The sequence below is a fragment of the Lygodium microphyllum genome, chromosome 3 (genome assembly GCF_053477565.2).
Source record: "Lygodium microphyllum isolate KBCC chromosome 3, Lygodium_microphyllum_v1.1.10, whole genome shotgun sequence".
In the NCBI taxonomy this organism is placed as follows: domain Eukaryota; kingdom Viridiplantae; phylum Streptophyta; class Polypodiopsida; order Schizaeales; family Lygodiaceae; genus Lygodium; species Lygodium microphyllum.
This window is the reverse complement of record NC_141137.1, coordinates 180,872,591-180,893,961: the sequence shown is the minus strand read 5'-3', so window position 1 is coordinate 180,893,961 and position 21,371 is coordinate 180,872,591.

Here is a 21,371-nt window from a genome sequence, read left to right as displayed (position 1 = left end):
CTCAAGTCTGCCCTTGTAATGGTCATGTAGATCAAACTCCCCACTATCCTCCTGAACATAGTAGGGTCTTCTATCTCATCCCCAACATCAGCACTCAACTTTACATTCTGCTCCAATGGGGCTGAAAGTGGTTTGCATGCTGTCATACCATACTTGGACAACATATCCAAGCCATACTATCTTTCGGATAGCCATATACCATCATCACATCTGATCACCTCAATGCCAAGGAAGTACCTTAGCTCACCTAAATCCTTCATCTCAAACTTCTTCTTCAAAAAATCCTTGACTTCAACAATCCCACTATCACTATCACCTGTAATAATCAAGTCATCCACATAGATGACTATGATGACCAAACTTGCATCTTCCTTTTGTCACATAAAGTGAGTGATCAGTATCAGAAATATAAAAGCCAATATTGACAAGATACTCTCTTCAACCTGCACACATACGTGGGATGCTCTAAATCTTCATAACCTACTGGCTGATCCATGTTCACTTCTTCCTGCAAATCACCATGCAAGAAGGCAATCTTCACATCCATTTGCTGCAACCTCTAACCTTTGACTGCTGCCAAAGCAATCACACATCTGATAGTTGCCATCCTGGCAACTGGACTGAAGGTTTTATCATAATCTATACCATATGTCTAGGCATAGCCTTTTGCAACCAGCCTAGCTTTGTACCTACTAATAGAACCATATGCATTGTGCTTAATCTTATAAACCCACTTACATCCAATAGCTGTCTTGCTCTTTGGCAATGATACTAGATCCCAAGTCGTATTGGCCTCTAATGCAGCCATCTCCTCATCCATTGCTGCGCCCTAATGAGTATGACCAACAACATCCTCAAAACAAGTGGGCTCAACATCCTCAACTAGTTTCACCATATAAGCATAATGGTGAGCTGCATAACCTTCAAAACCAAATCTTTTAACAGGGTATTTGACCCTGCTAGATCTGCATACCATCGGATCACTCAATGGAGCCTTTACATTACTATGAGCTCTCTGTACACCTGGTGTCCTGATAGAAGGAATGCCAAGCTCATCATCCAAGCTCTCTGAGCCACTGGAGTCTCCATCAAGAATTGCATCAATGCCATCTGACACTTTATTATTTCCTTTGTCTTTACATGTAGTGCTGCTAGATGCACCTAAAGATGTAGAGCTACTCCTTAGTCTCCCAGACCAAGGACTACCAGATGATGTCTTTGGTCCACTAAGAGTCCATGATTCTTGCTTTTCAGCTTGCAGATGAGTGTCATGATCATCATTATCATCCAATGCATCACCACTAGATGCATACCAACTGCTCATTTCACATGTGACCGGATTATAACAGCGATACCCTTTCTTCTCTAAAGAGTATCCAATAAAAACACATTTTTTTGCCTTTGGATCAAGCTTCTTCTATAGCTCATCTGACACATGAATGTATGCAACACAGTCAAATATCTTCAAGTGTGATACATCAGGATTCTTGCCAGTAAAGCATTCTTCAGGAGTCATCCCATGAACTGCAGCTATGGGAGGTATATTCATAATATAAACAGCAGTATGAACAGCCTTAGACAAAAAATGCTTAGGCATATTCTTTTCAGCCATCAAGGCATGCGAAACTTCTGCAATATGCCTGTTTTTCCTTTCTGCAACCCCATTTTGCTATGGGGTATATTTGCATGTGAACTATCTCTTTATCCCATGAGACCTCAAAAAATCACTGAACTCATTCAAGAGGTACTCTCCCCCTCCATCTAACCTCAATCACTTTACTTTCAAGCCTGTTTCTCTTTCAATTGCAGCCTTGAAAGTTCTAAAGTGCTCAAATGCTTCACTCTTTTCCTTCATAAAATATACCCACAGCTTTCTAGAACAATCATCAATGAATGTGACAAAGTATGAATTGCCTCCAAGAGATACATTTTGTGTAGGTCCCCTAATGTCTGTATGCACAACATCAAGGATATTTCTGCTCACATCTCTGTGATGTGAAAAGGGTTGTCTTGCCTAGTTACCAAACTGACATGCTTCGCATATCTTATGAAATTTTGCAACTCTAAATGTAGGCAACCCTTTGGACTGCATTAATTTCAGCCTTTGTATATTTGCATGTTCAATGCGTTTGTGCCAAATTTCAATATTTGCAACAACACCTTTTCCTTTAGCATACATAGCAGCATTCATAGTAGGAATTCCAGCATCCAAAGTAAACATACATCCAACTCTACTTCCCTTTGCAACTAACCTGCACTTGTCATTGAGGTCTTCTACAAAGCAGCCCTTTGCATTAAATCTAACTTGTAGCCCTTGCTCTACCATCTGACCCACTGACACCAAGCTCTTTGTAATAGATGGAGCATGGAATACATCTGAAAGACTCTTTGTCTTACCATCATGTAAAGGACAAGGGAACTTTTCCAATGTGTGAAATTGGGTGGCATGAATTATCACCCATCTGCACATAACCTTCATTTTACAAATCTTGCATCTCTCCAAACCATTCTGCATGGCTGATCATATGATTGGATGCACCTGATGAGAGCGGAATTTAGGTGACGGGAAGTGCTTAAAAATAGCTAAAAATTATGAATATCAAGGGAAAAATATTCACTGTCAAAGGCGGCGGCTCGATCTAGGACGATTTTAAGCGCCAAAGTGCTTTAACGGCGCCCGAGCGACACTTGGTGATTTTTCATAATTTTTCAGACAGTCGTGCGGGTTGACACAAGCTACTGGCCAATGCGGGATGCTAAGCCAGACGCCCAGGATTTTTCAGAGCTCGATTCCGAGTCCGGACGGGGAAATGGCCAACAAACCGGTCAAGATTTGAAGAGGTGGACAAAATTTGGCCAAAATGGGCAAGTGACCCTTGGGGCCCAAATTTAAATGTCACATGAAAAGTTTGGGAGAGATGGCATGACAAAAAAACGTGGAGGAAGCGTGGAGAAACTGCGCCCGAAATTTGCGCCATCATGTTGATCTTGCAATCTTCAGCCTGCACACAACTCCCCCGAGTGATCATTGGCATTGAATCCCCTCCGTATGCTGATCATATCGCCGCCCTTCGCCCGTGGAATGATGGCCTGGTTTGAAATTTCTGATTCTAGTCTTTCTCTCTCCTCCCTCTCTCTCTTCTAAGAGGAAGATCATGTGGGAAGAAGGAGCAATGAAGAAAGAATGATGGAGACTTGTCCGGCATGGACCGGATTGCTACACGGGCTGAGAATGGTGATTTGGGATGTTGCTGGACATGAAGTGTTGCTGTTTTCCAAATCTACAGCCATGGACACAAAACCCGAAACACGCGTTTAAGCGGTAAACCAAAAAATTACAAAGAAAATTTAGTGTTTTATGCTTTTGATTGATGGAATGCCGTTCATATGGACTAAGATTTGATTATGTTGCTGATTCTTCTGAGTTCTTACTGTTTATAACCAGAAATTATGAAAAACATGCATTTCATGGCTTGAAATAATGTCAAGAAACCCGAAAACCATGAAAAATGGGGAAAAACAAGGGTTTTGGGCGTATAAATAGGGAAAACCGTCGATACACATCAACTAATCTTTCAATTTTGTTGCAAATGAACTAAGGGCCACAGCCCATAAACTGGTTTTCATTTTCAGCAATTTAAAAAATACAAGAAAATGGAAAAATGGCGGGAAAATGATAAAAACACCATGAGAAATGGGGGAAAAATACATTTGGGGCTACGAAAAATATAGAAAAATAGGATTTATGTTTGTTGATGTATGGCAAGGCTGGGGCATGAAGTTATGCTTCAGTTCAGCCTTGTTTATATGTTTTAGTGCGTGTTTCCTTCCTTTCTCCACATAAAATGGCAAGGAAACCCTAAAAGAAATGAATGCAATGATGCACTATCAACGAGGAAGGGTAGAGTTGTGGAAAAAATGGTTAAATGCCGCTGAGCATGAGGAATAATTTGCTGATTTTATATGCATTGCATCTAGGACGGAATAATAATGATAAGAATTAAAACCTAGTAGCACGAAGATCACTTCGGTGCTAGGTGTTGCAACGAAGCACAAAGCGGTTAGAAAGAAAAGCATGAAAGAGATGTTTTGCACTTGCACGCTGCTGGTTTTCAAAATGTTTGAGCACTAGGCATCCACCTCTTTGCATGATCATTTTTTGAGGAAATTAAAAGTATCAGAGTTAGCTCCTGGATATGCATAGCAATTGTTTTCAGTAGGCCCTTGACCCACCGTTGAGAGTGTGAGGTTCCTATGCTGTAGGCTAGTCGAGGGTTATAGGGGAAGTCAAGTAAGGACAATGGTACATTCCTGGATACGTTTATTTGGTACCTTGAGTGACGTTTGTGCGAAATGTCTAAATGTTGAGCGGCGCATCGAGGGGCCAATCCCCGAGGTGTAGGAGAGTCGCAGAGGGTTGACGGCATTCAGCCGTAGGAGGAACCCCATGTGTATGTGATTCGAGCCTTTTGGCTATGTGAAAGGGACTCCCTCTGAGGAGCAATATTGGGTTAGGATCAGTTGGACTACAACGTATTACAAACGCAATGTTTAGGAAGGCAGAGATTTTGATAGACGCTCCTGGCCGCGAGGCCGAGGGGTTGTCTTGTGCATAGTGACGAGGTCCGGCTAGTGCATGAGCCAGTGCCGGCCCGTTTTTAGGTCCATCAGTGGTGCGTCTGCCGGGAGCTGCTTAAAAGTGGCGGTTTGATGGACCTAAAAACGGGCCGGCATTGGCTCATGCACTAGCCGGACCTCGTCACTATGCGCAAGACAACCCCTCGGCCTCGCGGCCAGGAGCGTCTATCAAAATCTCTGCCTTCCTAAACATTGCGTTTGTAATACGTTGTAGTCCAACTAATCCTAACCCAATATTGCTCCTCAGAGGGAGTCCCTTTCACATAGCCAAAAGGCTCGAATCACATACACATGGGGTTCCTCCTACGGCTGAATGCCGTCAACCCTCTGCGACTCTCCTACACCTCGGGGATTGGCCCCTCGATGCGTCGCTCAACATTTAAACATTTCGCACAAACGTCACTCAAGGTACCAAATAAACGTATCCAGGAATGTACCATTGTCCTTACTTGATTTCCCCTTTTTGATCCCACGACTAGCCTACAGCATGGGAACCTCACACTCTCAACGGTGGGTCACAGGCCTACTGAAAACAATTGCTATGCATATCCAGGAGCTAACTCTGATACTTTTAATTTCCTCTAAATGATCATGCAAAGAGGTGGATGCCTAGTGCTCAAACATTTTAAAAACCACCAGCGTGCAAGTGCAAAACATCTCTTTCATGCTTTTCTTTCTAACCGCTTTGTGCTTCGTTGCAACACCTAGCACCGAAGTGATCTTCGTGCTACTAGGTTTTAATTTTTATCATTATTATTCCGTCCTAGATGCAATGCATATAAAATCAGCAAATTATTCCTCATGCTCAGTGGCATTTAACCATTTTTTCCACAACTCTACCCTTCCCCGTTGATAGGGCATCATTGCATTCATTTCTTTTAGGGTTTCCTTGTCATTTTATGTGGAGAAAGGAAGGAAACACGCACTAAAACATATAAACAAGGCTGAACTGAAGCATAACTTCATGCCCCAGCCTTGCTATACATCAACAAACATAAATCCTATTTTTCTATATTTTTCCTAGCCCCAAATGTATTTTTCCCTTATTTTCATGGTGTTTTTATCATTTTTCCCCATTTTCTTCATTTTCTTGTATTTTTTAAATTGCTGAAAATGAAAACCAGTTTATGGGCTGTGGCCCTTAGTTCATTTGCAACAAAATTGAAAGATTAGTTGATGTGTATCGACGGTTTTCCCCATTTATACGCCCAAAACCCTTGTTTTCCTTCATTTTTATGGTTTTTCGTGTCTCGGTTCCCTATTTTCTGCTATCCCACACATGTTTTCCAGATTTTTAAATGATGAACAGCTAGAAACCAACTCAAAGCACGACATACTCAAAACTCAATCCATATGAACACATTTTTATCAACCAAATTTGCATCAAAAGACCATTTTCTTTGTAAAAACAATTATTACCGTGTCTTGCGGGTTTTTCCATTAAATTTGGCACGTCCCACGATTGATTTCCAGCCATGAATTCTGCTTGGAATCAGCAATCTACAACGGTTTTGCATTGCTCTTTCATCCCGTCAAGAATCGGCATCCATCCGGCCGTCCATCTCCATCCTATTCCTTCAAGCACGAACGGGGGCCAAGAGGAGAGAGAGAGAGGAGAGAGAAAGACTGATTTTCTCTCTCTTCAACCAGTCCACCATTGCGGGAGCGGAGACCGGCGATTTGATCGGCATGATATCTTGATCCGGCCTGGAGGCTTGTAGCTATGGCTTATGTGTAAGCCCTGCAATCGATTGGGGGGGGGGTCACGTTTTTTTCGGCGGCTGTTTTCAGCCGCCGCGCCCCCTCCATATCCACGTTTTTTTTTGTGGGGGGGTGCCAAAGGTCACCCGCCCCCACTTGCACCTTTTAAAATTTCAATTTTGGGCCCCCTCTTGGGCACCCCGGCCGGTTTCGGGCCAACTCTCGCGTGCGAACTCCGAACTGCGTTCCGAAAATTTCTGTGAGCTCGTCTCAACATTCCGGACAGGCCTGCAGCTTCACTGACTGGCATGGGCGTACGGATAAATTATGAAAATTCTCGGAGTGTCGTACGGTTAAAATCGTGCTTGCTCGAGCTGCCGCCTTCGTGGTTGAGCATTTTCCTCCGCATTTCCATATTTTTCTCCTATTTTTAGGCATGTTCCGGGGCCTAAAATCCATCCTTCATTGGCGACCACGGGATAGGACGACTCAGTCCGTCGAACCCACGAACATATCTGCACATAAACAACCAAAGAAGCATCAAACTGATACAAAACAATTATCATCATAAAACTCAGCACAATGCTCCCCCTACCCCTGGACAGAACCAAGGCATGACATCCACAAGGAATAGGCCTAGCATCATTTAATAGAAAATCCGAAGCAAGTCACTAACCAACTGCTCCAACACAGCCAAACTAAAAAGAACTGCCAAAGAGGTTGCCCTAAGTGGTAGTCTGAACTACTGACCAACTAAAGACAACACCACTGGGAGCTCCTACAAGGCGAGGACTCCTATAGCCTGAGCAAAGGATATTTTCTTTCAGTATATCTCTTCTTTGAGGGTTTTTATTAGATGAACATACTTGGGCATGTAAAAAGGAGGGAGCTGAGCGTAGTGACCCAAGGAGAACAGGGCATCGGCCTCAGGACCTGTCTCGGCACCCACGAACCTACCAAGCCCTCGCAAGGCGACACTTAATCCTTTTCAAACGCTCACTTTTATTTTCGCTCCAACCTTCCTTGTTTTGATATTATTTTTCCAGCAAGAAGCCACCCCTAGGAAGACAAGGTATCGGCCCCGGGTCTGACTCGTCCCCAGGAACCTACCAGGCCCTCCGCAAGGCAATGATCAACTGCTTATATCTTTTCATTTCTTTTCTTTTCATTGATAGGGGTTAGAACCCCTTTTTACACACCTTCGTATTTGTATTCATCTTTTGGGATGTTCAGGATTTCTTGGCATTATTATTATTATCTTCTAGCAGGCTTCTCTAACTGCCTCACTACTAACAAGAACTCCTAGAACGGCTGCCTAGCAGGCTAGCAGAATAGAGCCACTAGGGCTGCCTTCTAAAACAGGTCTTTCAATGTCTAACAATGTCTTTACAGGAGGCAATGGCTACTCCGACCTCCCTCAAACATACGTAGCCTAAACCTGGGACTTCATGCCTTGGTTACCGGTCCCCAACAAAAAGTATCCCCTCAACAAGTACAAATACACATATAACAGGAAAGAAAGGTACTCGTAAAGGAGAAATATCACCTGGATTGGCCCAAAAAGAAGCTTCCATCGCAGCAAAGGCTCCTCCAGGCCCCACAAAATTCCACAACCCGCAAAACCTGTCCAGCACAACACTAAAACAAAAACCCAATTAAACGCACCCGCACTAGACAGGGAAATGGCCCTCTTGGCCTAATGAAATCAGACATGACTTTGCTACAAAACTGAATCGGCCCTCTTGGCCTAATGAAATCAAACAATACTATGCATAACATCCTCCTGGAAACAACCATGATAGACATCAAAGCATACTATTCCCAGGGGAACAGGGCTTGTAGCCCTAAACTAGGTGCATTAAATTATGACCTATCCCCCCTGCGTATATCGCAAGAGGTGTTCGCATCACATGTCGTCTAATCAGTCTGTGGGTCCCCGATAATAAAGGTAGATGCGTCTCGCTTACCCTTTGCATCACCCAAATCAACCATCGTCTGCCAAAGAGGGCATGTTCAGAAAGCATACCCCACAAACGACCAGGTCCTGTATCACCATCAATAGATATATCGTGACAAGGGCCACAATTAAAGAAGAGGTCCTCTTCATACGCAAGATTAGCCAATGAATCGGCAAACTGATTCCAATTCCGTGGAATCAGCTGAAAAGACACTCTATCGAATTCGTCTAGCAGGGCTATGGCAGTGTGATGGTACATACAAAGGATCGGGTTCCGCACCATGTACATCCCATTGAGTTGATTTAAAACCAACTGAGAGTCCCCTTTCACCAACAACTGGCGGATACCACCCTTCTTTGCAATATTCAAACCCATAATCAGGGCTTTGTATTCTGCCATATTATTGGTAAAATTCACCCCGAGATAAGCAGCTAACTTCATGACAATGCGTCGTCGGGGGTCTCGGATGACAACTCCTACACTTCCTTTTTTGCATGCACCCCTGGACGCCCCATCAAAGTACAAGGTGTACGTCCATAAAGGGTTTACATATCCTGCCATCCTGGACTCTACGCGTAATTATGGTAATCGAAATTCAGCATATTCAACGGGTGGACTGTAGGCTCCATCCCTCCATCATCATTGAATTCAACAGGGATGCTCGTCAAAAGTTGTAGGCAATGATGGCAGAAGACCTTGATTTCCCAAATGAATGTCCCGCCTTCTTGCTCAATCACCTTGTATCCTTTGCTCCACCAAATGAGCTTTCCCTGATGATACTTCTGTTCCAAATATGGGTGTTCTAAATAAGGGATCAGACGACCCATCAACCTCTATCACGATTTCCTTGCAGATGTTTGATCAATCTTGCCTAGACCTGCAAGGCAGTCATAGCATTAGTGCAATCATAAGTAATAAGGTTTAATCTTATTAAGATTAACCTTATTTTTAAATTCTATCCCCTCAAGGTCAGCTAACAAAACTGTGGATTTATTCTTTCCTATTCTAACGATCTTATAGGGCCCATCCCATTTGGGTTCTAGCTTGCCTGGGAATAATTCACGTCGTGCGTCATAATACAGAACAAGCTGGCCTTTCTTGAAGGTGTATTTCTTGGCTTTGAGGTCGTGTAGCTTCTTCATTCGGCGCTTCGCCACTTCTTGGTGCAATAAGCTCTGTAGCTTAAGCTCATCTAAATGTGCCAGTGTCGTCAAACGCTCAAAAAGTGCGTCTTCATCACTCAAAGAATGATTGATGGCGAACCGAATAGTCGGCAGCTCAATCTCTAAAGGCAAGACACACTCCTCCCCATATACTAACTTGAACGGGGTATGGCCAGTGGCTCGTTTGAAAGTCGTATTATAGGCCCACACTGCCACATATAACTTTTTATCCCAATCCCGTTTCTTTTCCGACACAGTTTTGGACAGGATGCCCACAAGCTGCTTGTTGGTACTTTCGACCTGACCATTGGCTTGCGGATTATATGGGGTTGTCTTGTTATGCTTGATGTTCCACAACTCTGTCAAACCTTTGATCACCTTATTCAGGAAATGGGTTCCGCGGTCCGACACTAATTCTTTCGGCGGACCAAACCGGCATATTATCTGCTCTAAAAGGAAACTAGCAGTTTCTTTAGCATCATCTTTCCTTGTTGCACGTGCTTCTGACCACTTTGTGAAGTAGTCAGTTGCTACAATGATGTATCGCTTTTGCGTAGTCGATGACGGAGTAATAGGACCCACAAAGTCTATTCCCCACTTCTCAAATGGAAGTATCGCCATAATAGGGGTGAGTGGTCGTTTCCTATTCTCTCGACTATCATGTCGTTGGCAAATATCGCATCGCTTAACATACGCAAACGCATCCTGGAAGATGGCAGGCCACCAATAACCTGCTCTTAAAGCCTTTTGTGCTGTAAGCCGTCCAGCAAAATGGCCACCGCAAGCAGAATCATGGCACTCTTCCAAAATGAATGGCACCTCGTCAGGCATCACACATCGGCGATAGATGTCGTCAACCCCTTGCCGATATAATGTACCTGCGATCAAGGCAAACTTTAACGCTTGCTGCTTAATTTTCCTTTTCTCAGCCTTAGATAGTTCGGATCCCGCCTCTCCCGTTGATAAATAATGTGTTATTGCAGCATACCAGGAGGGAATAGATGCCGTATCTATTTTAAATATCATCTCTATGTCACTACCTTCAGCCACAGATTCTTTCGGCTCCCCAAAGTCCACTAGACATTCTACGATGCCTTGCAACCTTGGTGGCTTACTCTTGATTTCATAATCAAATTCCTGCAAAGTGATCAACCACTTCGCTAAACGATCAGGCGGCTGTAACTTATTCATCAATAGTCGAAGTCCCTCCGCCTTCGTATAAAGCACGACTTTCTCATAGAGAATGTAATGCCTGAACTTCTTGGTCCCAAAGACCATCGCTAGACACAGCTTCTCCATGTAGGTGTAATTGATTTCGGATACCCCCAGCTTCCGACTAGCAAAAGCAATCGGGTGGTACCACTTCTCTTCCCAAATTTGGGCTAAACAGCAGCTGATACTATACATGGTAGCTGCTGAGAATATATAGAACACCTCACCTCTTTTAGGTGCTTTTAAAACGGGCGCTCTTGCTAGCTCTTGTTTCACGTCCTCGAATGCTACCTTGCAAGGGTCACCCCATACAAACGAACAGCTAAAGGACAATAAATTTGTAAGTGGCAACGTTCTTTCTGCTAAGGCGTTAATGAATCTACGGTAGTAACCAACCGAAGACAGAAAGCTATGAACTTCTTTCGGAGTGCGTGGTGGACCCATGGCAACTATAACTTTGACCTTCTCAGGGTCTGTCGCAATTCCTACCGAACTGACCACATGACCCAGCAATAGCCCATAAGGTACTCCAAAAGCACACTTCCGTGGGTTTAGGGCGATGCAAAATTGTCTACAGCGCTCAAAGCATTTTCTCAGAATGATCAACTGCCTTTCTCTCACGGTGGCGGCCCCTAAGTCATCAATAAACACCCTCAACTCTTCAGGGGATATGTCACCGAATGTCTTATCAGCTGTTCGTTGCCACGAACCAGGCGCATTGCATAAACCAAAAGCCATCACGTGGTAAGCAAAAGTGCCAAATACAGTGATAAAAGTTGTTTTCAACTTGTCCTCTTCTGCAATTGCCATTTGGTTGTATCCTGCAAAGCAATCCATAAACGAATATATCTCCCTACCCGCTAATTGATCCAAAATCTGGTCAATAAATGGTAATGGGTAGTAGTCCTTAACTGTCTGCTTATTTAGCTCTCTGAAGTCTATACATAAACGGATTTGATTATTCTTCTTCTTTCTGATCACAACTGGCGAACACCATTCCGTGTGTTGCACAGGAAAAATCAAACCCGCTTTTCGAAGCTTCTCTAACTCTTCAAACAGCCCGTCCCTCAATTCGAAAGGCATACGCCTTACTTTCTGCCGTACAGGACGACTGCCCTCTTTCAACGGAATTGTATGAACAGCAAGGCTAGGGGGAATTCCTCTCAACTCATCATAACTCCAGGCAAAGATATCACGGAATTCTTGGATCAAGGCCACATAGTCCTCCCTTTCTGCTGTACTGAGCATAGACCCTAGTTTGATTGGCCGCGACTCATCAAGCGTACCAAGGTCTAGCTCGATAACATCTGCATCTCTTATACGATCTTGGGCCTCTATCGGCTCGTTCAAAGTGATCTGATAGATGTCCTCCGTGGTGGATCCCTCTTTGGACTCATCGCTCGATGATGTCTCACTAACAGATGAATCTTCTAATGTCTCCAATTCTGTAGAAGATAGAGGAGCCCTCTCACTCTGCGGGGACTCAGGATAAGCATCAACCACCACACGCTGGGCACCTCTGCCGAATATTAATCGACCGGCAGGTATATCCACTTGGCAATCCGCTTGCAAGATCCAAGGTCGTCCAAGTAATACTTGGTAACTTGGCCGCCCTGCAAAACGAATCACCCTAAAGTCCAACATGCATTCTACATTTGCAACAGTGACATGGACCTTAGTAATGCAGCCTTCCGGCTGTCTCAAACTATCATCTGCCATTCTGAGAATTGTGGAAGTATCTTTCTGAATTGCAAGACCTAACCTTTCCATCAGTTCAGAACTCATAATGTTAACAGATGATCCCGTGTCGACAATGGCATAATCTACTAATATCCCATCGACATAGGCTGCAACCCTTGGGCAATGCTTCTCAGCATGCTCAAACCAGTCATCACCAACTCGCGCAATACCCAAAGGTTCTACGATATACCCGGTACGTAGGATCTTTCTAAATTCCTTACGTACTCCTGGGGAAAGCTTAATAAGCTGCAAAAGGTTCACATCCGGCTTGACTTCGCAAAGAGAGCCCGCCAAATCGAATTCATGATAGTTCGATAGAGCTCGCTTTTCATGCCAAATCATCCGCTCTTTAGGTCGCTGAACTGGCTTTGTTGCCTCTTTCTTAACTTTCACCTTCTTCTTTGGTGCTTCCTTATCGGCTTTACTCTCTACGGGCTTCAAAGGTCCCCCTTCTAGGGCAGGATCCAAAACTTGCGTTCCTTTGTCGCCTTGTTTAGGGTTTCCGTCGACAGGCTTATCCTTGTCGGCTTCTCTACCCTTTTGACCTCTTGTAAGAACAGCTCGTAGATTAGAGGTTTCAGCATCATTAACGCGTACAGCCTCAATCAAACTAACCCCACTACCACTTGGTAGCTCTTCCACTGTAGTCTTTGGTCGTTGAAGTATTTGTTTAGGCCCATTTTCTGGCTGGGAATCATTTCCTTGGCCACGATGATTGATAGGCCCTGGTTGCCGACTTCCTCGCTGGAGGGAACTAATCTTACTCCAGCAAGTAGCTGCTAAATGGCCAGATTTTCCACAAATGTCGCACTTAACATTTGGGCAATTTCTTGGATAGTGCTGCCCACCACACCATTTGCAACTAAACCTCGAAGGTGCACCCTCCTCCGGGTATCTACTTCCTATCAAATTTTGTTGTTTTTTAAGGAAGTTGACATCAACAGCTATTTGTCGATACTGCTCCGTAATCATGTCGGTATAATGCTTCATCATGTCCTTAACCTCGCCAAGAACATTGGAAGAACTCGACTCATAGCCTTGGTCATTACCGTGTCTTTCAATCGGCCTAACAATTCGATTAGGCACAGGCTGTTGAGTCACAGGCATGGTATTGGAATTGACCGCCTGGCCTCCAACACTTGGAGCCATTTGGCTGCCCGTCGGCATCGACATGCTAGGGGGAGCTGGTAATAGAGGGACATTCTGTATCATGTTCCCTCTCCCATTAGGGTTAGCCATCGCTATCCCTTGGCCACTACTGCCATTGGCTATCGCCATATTGTTTCCCAATACTAAACCCATATTCGAATTGCCTCGAGAAGCATAAGCTGCTTGTAGTCGGGATTCCATCTCTTGTGCTCGTGTAATGGCAGTGTCTATATCCCCCAAGGGGACACTACTCAACTGCAATTGGATATTGAAGTCCAACCCATGTAGAAAATATTGCAATTGGGCAGCTGCGGGGATAGGAATAGAGGTGTCCAACTTACGGAAGACCTCTTTTATCTTCTTCGCATAAGCACGAATATCCTCATGTGGATCTTGGCGGGTCACGTTGAGTACACGCAACCAATATTGCCCACCCCTTTCAGGGGCAAACTCCCTTCGAAAAGCTCCATAAAATGCATCAATGTTCAATATGGTTCCGGCTTCTAAACCATGATACCATATAGCGGCTCTTCCTTTGAGAGTCATGTTGAAGAACATCATTAAATGTCCTTCCTCTTGAATGCGACAGTTGAACATCAACTTTTGAAACTCCCTAATGTGGAGTTCCGCATCTTCCTCAACTAGCCCATTAAAAATGGGTAGCGGGTAACCTAGAGCCGGCAAATCCGTCGTTCCTGCTGGAATTGCAATAGGCTGCGCCATGACGCGGATTGGATTTGTACTAGGAATAGGGGACGGTGGGGTTACACCTCCCGTACTTGACGTGGACTGACTTATAGAAGGAAGGGGAGCACTAGAGCTTCCACCTTCTCCTAACTTACTGCTTGTGGTCCTAAGACCACTAGATCCACTCCCTCGTAAGGGTTCAGCACCGCTACGCTTAAGGGAATATCTCCTAAAAATTTCAGCACGTCGCCTAGCTCTCTCGTCTCTTTCCTGCTTTTGGATTTCTGCTAGACGATGCTTATCAATAAATAACGGATCGATCTCAGTATCCTTTGGCATAAACTGCTAGTTGGTCCTTAAACAACCAGGATTCGAGAACCGCCACTTTTAAGCAGCTCCCGGCAGACGCACCACTGATGGACCTAAAAACGGGCCAGCACTGGCTCATGCACTAGCCGGACCTCGTCACTATGCGCAAGACAACCCCTCGGCCTCGCGGCCAGGAGCGTCTATCAAAATCTCTGCCTTCCTAAACATTGCGTTTGTAATACGTTGTAGTCCAACTAATCCTAACCCAATATTGCTCCTCAGAGGGAGTCCCTTTCACATAGCCAAAAGGCTCGAATCACATACACATGGGGTTCCTCCTACGGCTGAATGCCGTCAACCCTCTGCGACTCTCCTACACCTCGGGGATTGGCCCCTCGATGCGTCGCTCAACATTTAAACATTTCGCACAAACGTCACTCAAGGTACCAAATAAACGTATCCAGGAATGTACCATTGTCCTTACTTGATTTCCCCTTTTTGATCCCACGACTAGCCTACAGCATGGGAACCTCACACTCTCAACGGTGGGTCACAGGCCTACTGAAAACAATTGCTATGCATATCCAGGAGCTAACTCTGATACTTTTAATTTCCTCTAAATGATCATGCAAAGAGGTGGATGCCTAGTGCTCAAACATTTTAAAAACCACCAGCGTGCAAGTGCAAAACATCTCTTTCATGCTTTTCTTTCTAACCGCTTTGTGCTTCGTTGCAACACCTAGCACCGAAGTGATCTTCGTGCTACTAGGTTTTAATTTTTATCATTATTATTCCGTCCTAGATGCAATGCATATAAAATCAGCAAATTATTCCTCATGCTCAGCGGCATTTAACCATTTTTTCCACAACTCTACCCTTCCCCGTTGATAGGGCATCATTGCATTCATTTCTTTTAGGGTTTCCTTGTCATTTTATGTGGAGAAAGGAAGGAAACACGCACTAAAACATATAAACAAGGCTGAACTGAAGCATAACTTCATGCCCCAGCCTTGCTATACATCAACAAACATAAATCCTATTTTTCTATATTTTTCCTAGCCCCAAATGTATTTTTCCCTTATTTTCATGGTGTTTTTATCATTTTTCCCCATTTTCTTCATTTTCTTGTATTTTTTAAATTGCTGAAAATGAAAACCAGTTTATGGGCTGTGGCCCTTAGTTCATTTGCAACAAAATTGAAAGATTAGTTGATGTGTATCGACGGTTTTCCCCATTTATACGCCCAAAACCCTTGTTTTCCTTCATTTTTATGGTTTTTCGTGTCTCGGTTCCCTATTTTCTGCTATCCCACACATGTTTTCCAGATTTTTAAATGATGAACAGCTAGAAACCAACTCAAAGCACGACATACTCAAAACTCAATCCATATGAACACATTTTTATCAACCAAATTTGCATCAAAAGACCATTTTCTTTGTAAAAACAATTATTACCGTGTCTTGCGGGTTTTTCCATTAAATTTGGCACGTCCCACGATTGATTTCCAGCCATGAATTCTGCTTGGAATCAGCAATCTACAACGGTTTTGCATTGCTCTTTCATCCCGTCAAGAATCGGCATCCATCCGGCCGTTCATCTCCATCCTATTCCTTCAAGCACGAACGGGGGCCAAGAGGAGAGAGAGAGAGGAGAGAGAAAGACTGATTTTCTCTCTCTTCAACCAGTCCACCATTGCGGGAGCGGAGACCGGCGATTTGATCGGCATGATATCTTGATCCGGCCTGGAGGCTTGTAGCTATGGCTTATGTGTAAGCCCTGCAATCGATTGGGGGGGGGGTCGCGTTTTTTTCGGCGGCTGTTTTCAGCCGCCGCCCCCCCTCCATATCCACGTTTTTTTTTGTGGGGGGGTGCCAAAGGTCACCCCCCCCCACTTGCACCTTTTAAAATTTCAATTTTGGGCCCCCTCTTGGGCACCCCGGCCGGTTTCGGGCCAACTCTCGCGTGCGAACTCCGAACTGCGTTCTGAAAATTTCTGTGAGCTCGTCTCAACATTCCGGACAGGCCTGCAGCTTCACTGACTGGCATGGGCGTACGGAAAAATTATGAAAATTCTCAGAGTGTCGTACGGGCGCCCGTCAAGTACTTGACGCTTAAAATCGTGCTTGCTCGAGCTGCCGCCTTCGTGGTTGAGCATTTTCCCCCGCATTTCCATATTTTTCTCCTATTTTTAGGCATGTTCCGGGGCCTAAAATCCATCCTTCACGGTTCTCGAATCCTGGTTGTTTAAGGACCAACTAGCAGTTTATGCCAGAGGATACTGAGCTTGACCCGTTATTTATTGATAAGCATCGTCTAGCAGAAATCCAAAAGCAAGAAAGAGACGAAAGAGCTAGGTGACGTGCTGAAATTTTTAGGAGATATTCCCCTAAGCGTAGCGGTGCTGAGCCCTTACGAGGGAGTGGATCTAGTGGTCTTAGGACCACAAGCAGTAAGTTAGGAGAAGGTGGAAGCTCTAGTGCTCCCCTTCCTGCCATAAGCCAATCCACGTCAATTGCGGGAGGTGTAACCCCACCGTCCCCTATTCCTAGTACAAATCCAATCCGCGTCATGGCGCAGCCTATTGCAATTCCAGCAGGAACGACGGATTTGCCGGCTCTAGGTTACCCACTACCCATTTTTAATGGGCTAGTTGAGGAAGATGCGGAACTCCACATTAGGGAGTTTCAAAAGCTGATGTTTAACTGTCGCATTCAAGAAGAAGGACATTTAATGATGTTCTTCAACATGACTCTCAAAGGAAGAGCCGCTATATGGTATCATGGTTTAGAAGCCGGAACCATATTGAACATTGATGCATTTTATGGAGCTTTTCGAAGGGAGTTTGCCCCTGAAAGGGGTGGGCAATATTGGTTGCGTGTACTCAACGTGACCCGCCAAGATCCACACGAGGATATTCGTGCTTATGCGAAGAAGATAAAAGAGGTCTTCCGTAAGTTGGACACCTCTATTCCTATCCCCGCAGCTGCCCAATTGCAATATTTCCTACATGGTTTGGACTTTAATATCCAATTGCAGTTGAGTAGTGTCCCCTTGGGGGATATAGATACTGCCATTACACGAGCACAAGAGGTGGAATCCCGACTACAAGCAGCCTATGCTTCTAGAGGCAATTCGAACATGGGTTTAGTATTGGGAAACAATATGGCAATAGCCAATGGCAGTAGTGGCCAAGGGATAGCGATGGCTAACCCTAATGGGAGAGGGAACATGATACAGAATGTCCCTTTATTACCAGCTCCCCCTAGCATGTCGATGCCTACGGGCAGTCAAATGGCTCCAAATGGTGGAGGCCAGGCGGTCAATTCTAATACCATGCCTGTGGCTCAACAACCTGTGCCTAATCGGATTGTTAGGCCGATGGAGCGACATGGTAATGACCAAGGCTATGAGTCGAGTTCTTCCAATGTTCTTGGCGAGGTTAAGGACATGATGAAGCATTATACCGACATGATTACGGAGCAGTATCAACAAATAGCTGTTGATGTCAACTTCCTTAAAAAACAACAAAATTTAATAGGAAGTAGATACCCAGAGGAGGGTGCACCGTCGAGGTTTAGTTGCAAATGGTGTGGCGGGCAGCACTATCCAAGAAATTGCCCAAATGTTAAGTGCGATATTTGTGGAAAATCCGGCCATCTAGCGGCTACTTGCTGGAGTAAGATCAGTTCTCTCCAGCGGGGTAGTCGGCAACCAGGGCCTGTTAATCATCGTGCCCAAGGAAATGATTCCCAGCGAGAGGATGGGCCTAAACAAATACTTCAACGATCAAAGACTACAGTGGAGGAGCTACCAAGTGGTAGTGGGGTTAGTTTGATTGAGGCTGTACGCGTTAATGATGCTGAAACCTCTAATCTACGAGCTGTCCTTACAAGAGGTAAAAAGGGTAGAGAAGCCGACATGGATAAGCCTGTCGACGGAAACCCTAAACAAGGCGACAAAGGAACGCAAGTTTTGGATCCTGCCCTAGAAGGGGGACCTTTGAAGCCCGTAGAGAGTAAAGCCGATAAGGAAGCACCAAAGAAGAAGGTGAAAGTTAAGAAAGAGGCAATAAAGCCAGCTCAGCGACCTAAAGAGCGGATGGTTTGGCGTGAAAAGCGAGCTCTATCGAACTATCATGAATTCGATTTGGCGAGCTCTCTTTGCGAAGTCAAGCCGGATGTGAACCTTTTGCAGCTTATTAAGCTTTCCCCAGGAGTACGTAAGGAATTTAGAAAGATCCTACGTACCGGGTATATCGTAGAACCTTTGGGTATTGCGCGAGTTGGTGATGACTAGTTCGAGCATGCTGAGAAGCATTGCCCAAGGGTTGCAGCCTATGTCGATGGGATATTAGTAGATTATGCTATTGTCGACACAGGATCATCTGTTAACATTATGAGTTCTGAACTGATGGAAAGGTTGGGTCTTGCAATTCAGAAAGATACTTCCACAATTCTCAGAATGGCAGATGACAGTTTGAGACAGCCGGAAGGCTGCATTACTAAGGTCCATGTCACTGTTGCAAATGTAGAATGCATGTTGGACTTTAGGGTGATTCGTTTTGCAGGGCGGCCAAGTTACCAAGTATTACTTGGACGACCTTGGATCTTGCAAGCGGATTGCCAAGTTGATATACCTGCCGGTCGATTAATATTCGGCAGAGGTGCCCAGCGTGTGGTGGTTGATGCTTATCCTGAGTCCCCGCAGAGTGAGAGGGCTCCTCTATCTTCTACAGAATTGGAGACATTAGAAGATTCATCTGTTAGTGAGGCATCATCGAGTGATGAGTCCAAAGAGGGATCCACCACGGAGGACATCTATCAGATCACTTTGAATGAGCCGATAGAGGCCCAAGATCGTATAAGAGATGCAGATGTTATCGAGCTAGACCTTGGTACGCTTGATGATTCGCGGCCAATCAAATTAGGCTCTATGCTCAGCTCAGCAGAAAGGGAGGACTATGTGGCCTTGATCCAGGAATTCCGTGATATCTTTGCCTGGAGTTATGATGAGTTGAGAGGCATCCCTCCCAGTCTTGCTGTTCATACAATTCCGTTGAAAGAGGGCAGTCGTCCTGTACGGCAGAAAGTAAGGCGTATGCCTTTCGAATTGAGGGACGGGCTGTTTGAGGAGTTAGAGAAGCTTCGAAAAGCGGGTTTGATTTTTCCTGTGCAACACACGGAATGGTGTTCGCCAGTTGTGATTAGAAAGAAGAAGAATAATCAAATCCGTTTATGTGTAGACTTTAGAGAGCTAAATAAGCAGACAGTTAAGGACTACTACCCATTACCATTTATTGACCAGATTTTGGATCAATTAGCGGGTAGGGAGATATATTCATTTATGGATTGCTTTGCAGGATATAACCAAATGGCAATTGCAGAAGAGGACAAGTTGAAAACAACTTTCATTACCGTATTTGGCACTTTTGCTTACCACGTGATGGCTTTTGGTTTATGCAATGCGCCTGGTTCGTGGCAACGAACAGCGGATAAGACATTCGGTGACATATCCCCTGAAGAGTTGAGGGTGTTTATTGATGACTTAGGGGCCGCCACCGTGAGAGAAAGGCAATTGATCATTTTGAGAAAATGCTTTGACCGCTGTAGACAATTTTGCATCACCCTAAACCCACGGAAGTGTGCTTTTGGGGTACCTTATGGGCTATTGCTGGGCCATGTGGTCAGTTCGGTAGGAATTGCGACAGACCCCGAGAAGGTGAAAGTTATAGTTGCCATGGGTCCACCACGCACTCCGAAAGAGGTTCATAGCTTTCTGTCTTCGGTTGGTTATTACCGTAGATTCATTAACGCCTTAGCAGAAAGAACGTTGCCACTTACAAATTTATTGTCCTTTAGCTGTTCGTTTGTATGGGGTGACCCTTGTCAGGTAGCATTCGAGGATGTGAAACAAGAGCTAGCAAGAGCGCCCGTTTTAAAAGCACCTAAAAGAGGTGAGGTGTTCTATATATTTTCAGCAGCCACCATGTATAGTATCAGCTGCTGTTTAGCCCAAATTTGGGAAGAGAAGTGGTACCACCCGATTGCTTTTGCTAGTCGGAAGCTGGGGGTATCCGAAATCAATTACACCTACATGGAGAAGCTGTGTCTAGCGATGGTCTTTGGGACCAAGAAGTTCAGGCATTACATTCTCTATGAGAAAGTCGTGCTTTATACGAAGGCGGAGGGACTTCGACTATTGATGAATAAGTTACAGCCGCCTGATCGTTTAGCGAAGTGGTTGATCACTTTGCAGGAATTTGATTATGAAATCAAGAGTAAGCCACCAAGGTTGCAAGGCATCGTAGAATGTCTAGTGGACTTTGGGGAGCCGAAAGAATCTGTGGCTGAAGGTAGTGACATAGAGATGATATTTAAAATAGATACGGCATCTATTCCCTCCTGGTATGCTGCAATAACGCATTATTTATCAACGGGAGAGGCGGGATCCGAACTATCTAAGGCTGAGAAAAGGAAAATTAAGCAGCAAGCGTTAAAGTTTGCCTTGATCGCAGGTACATTATATCGGCAAGGGGTTGACGACATCTATCGCCGATGTGTGATGCCTGACGAGGTGCCATTCATTTTGGAAGAGTGCCATGATTCTGCTTGCGGTGGCCATTTTGCTGGACGGCTTACAGCACAAAAGGCTTTAAGAGCAGGTTATTGGTGGCCTTCCATCTTCCAGGATGCGTTTGCGTATGTTAAGCGATGCGATATTTGCCAACGACATGATAGTCGAGAGAATAAGAAACGACCACTCAACCCTATTATGGCGATACTTCCATTTGAGAAGTGGGGAATAGACTTTGTGG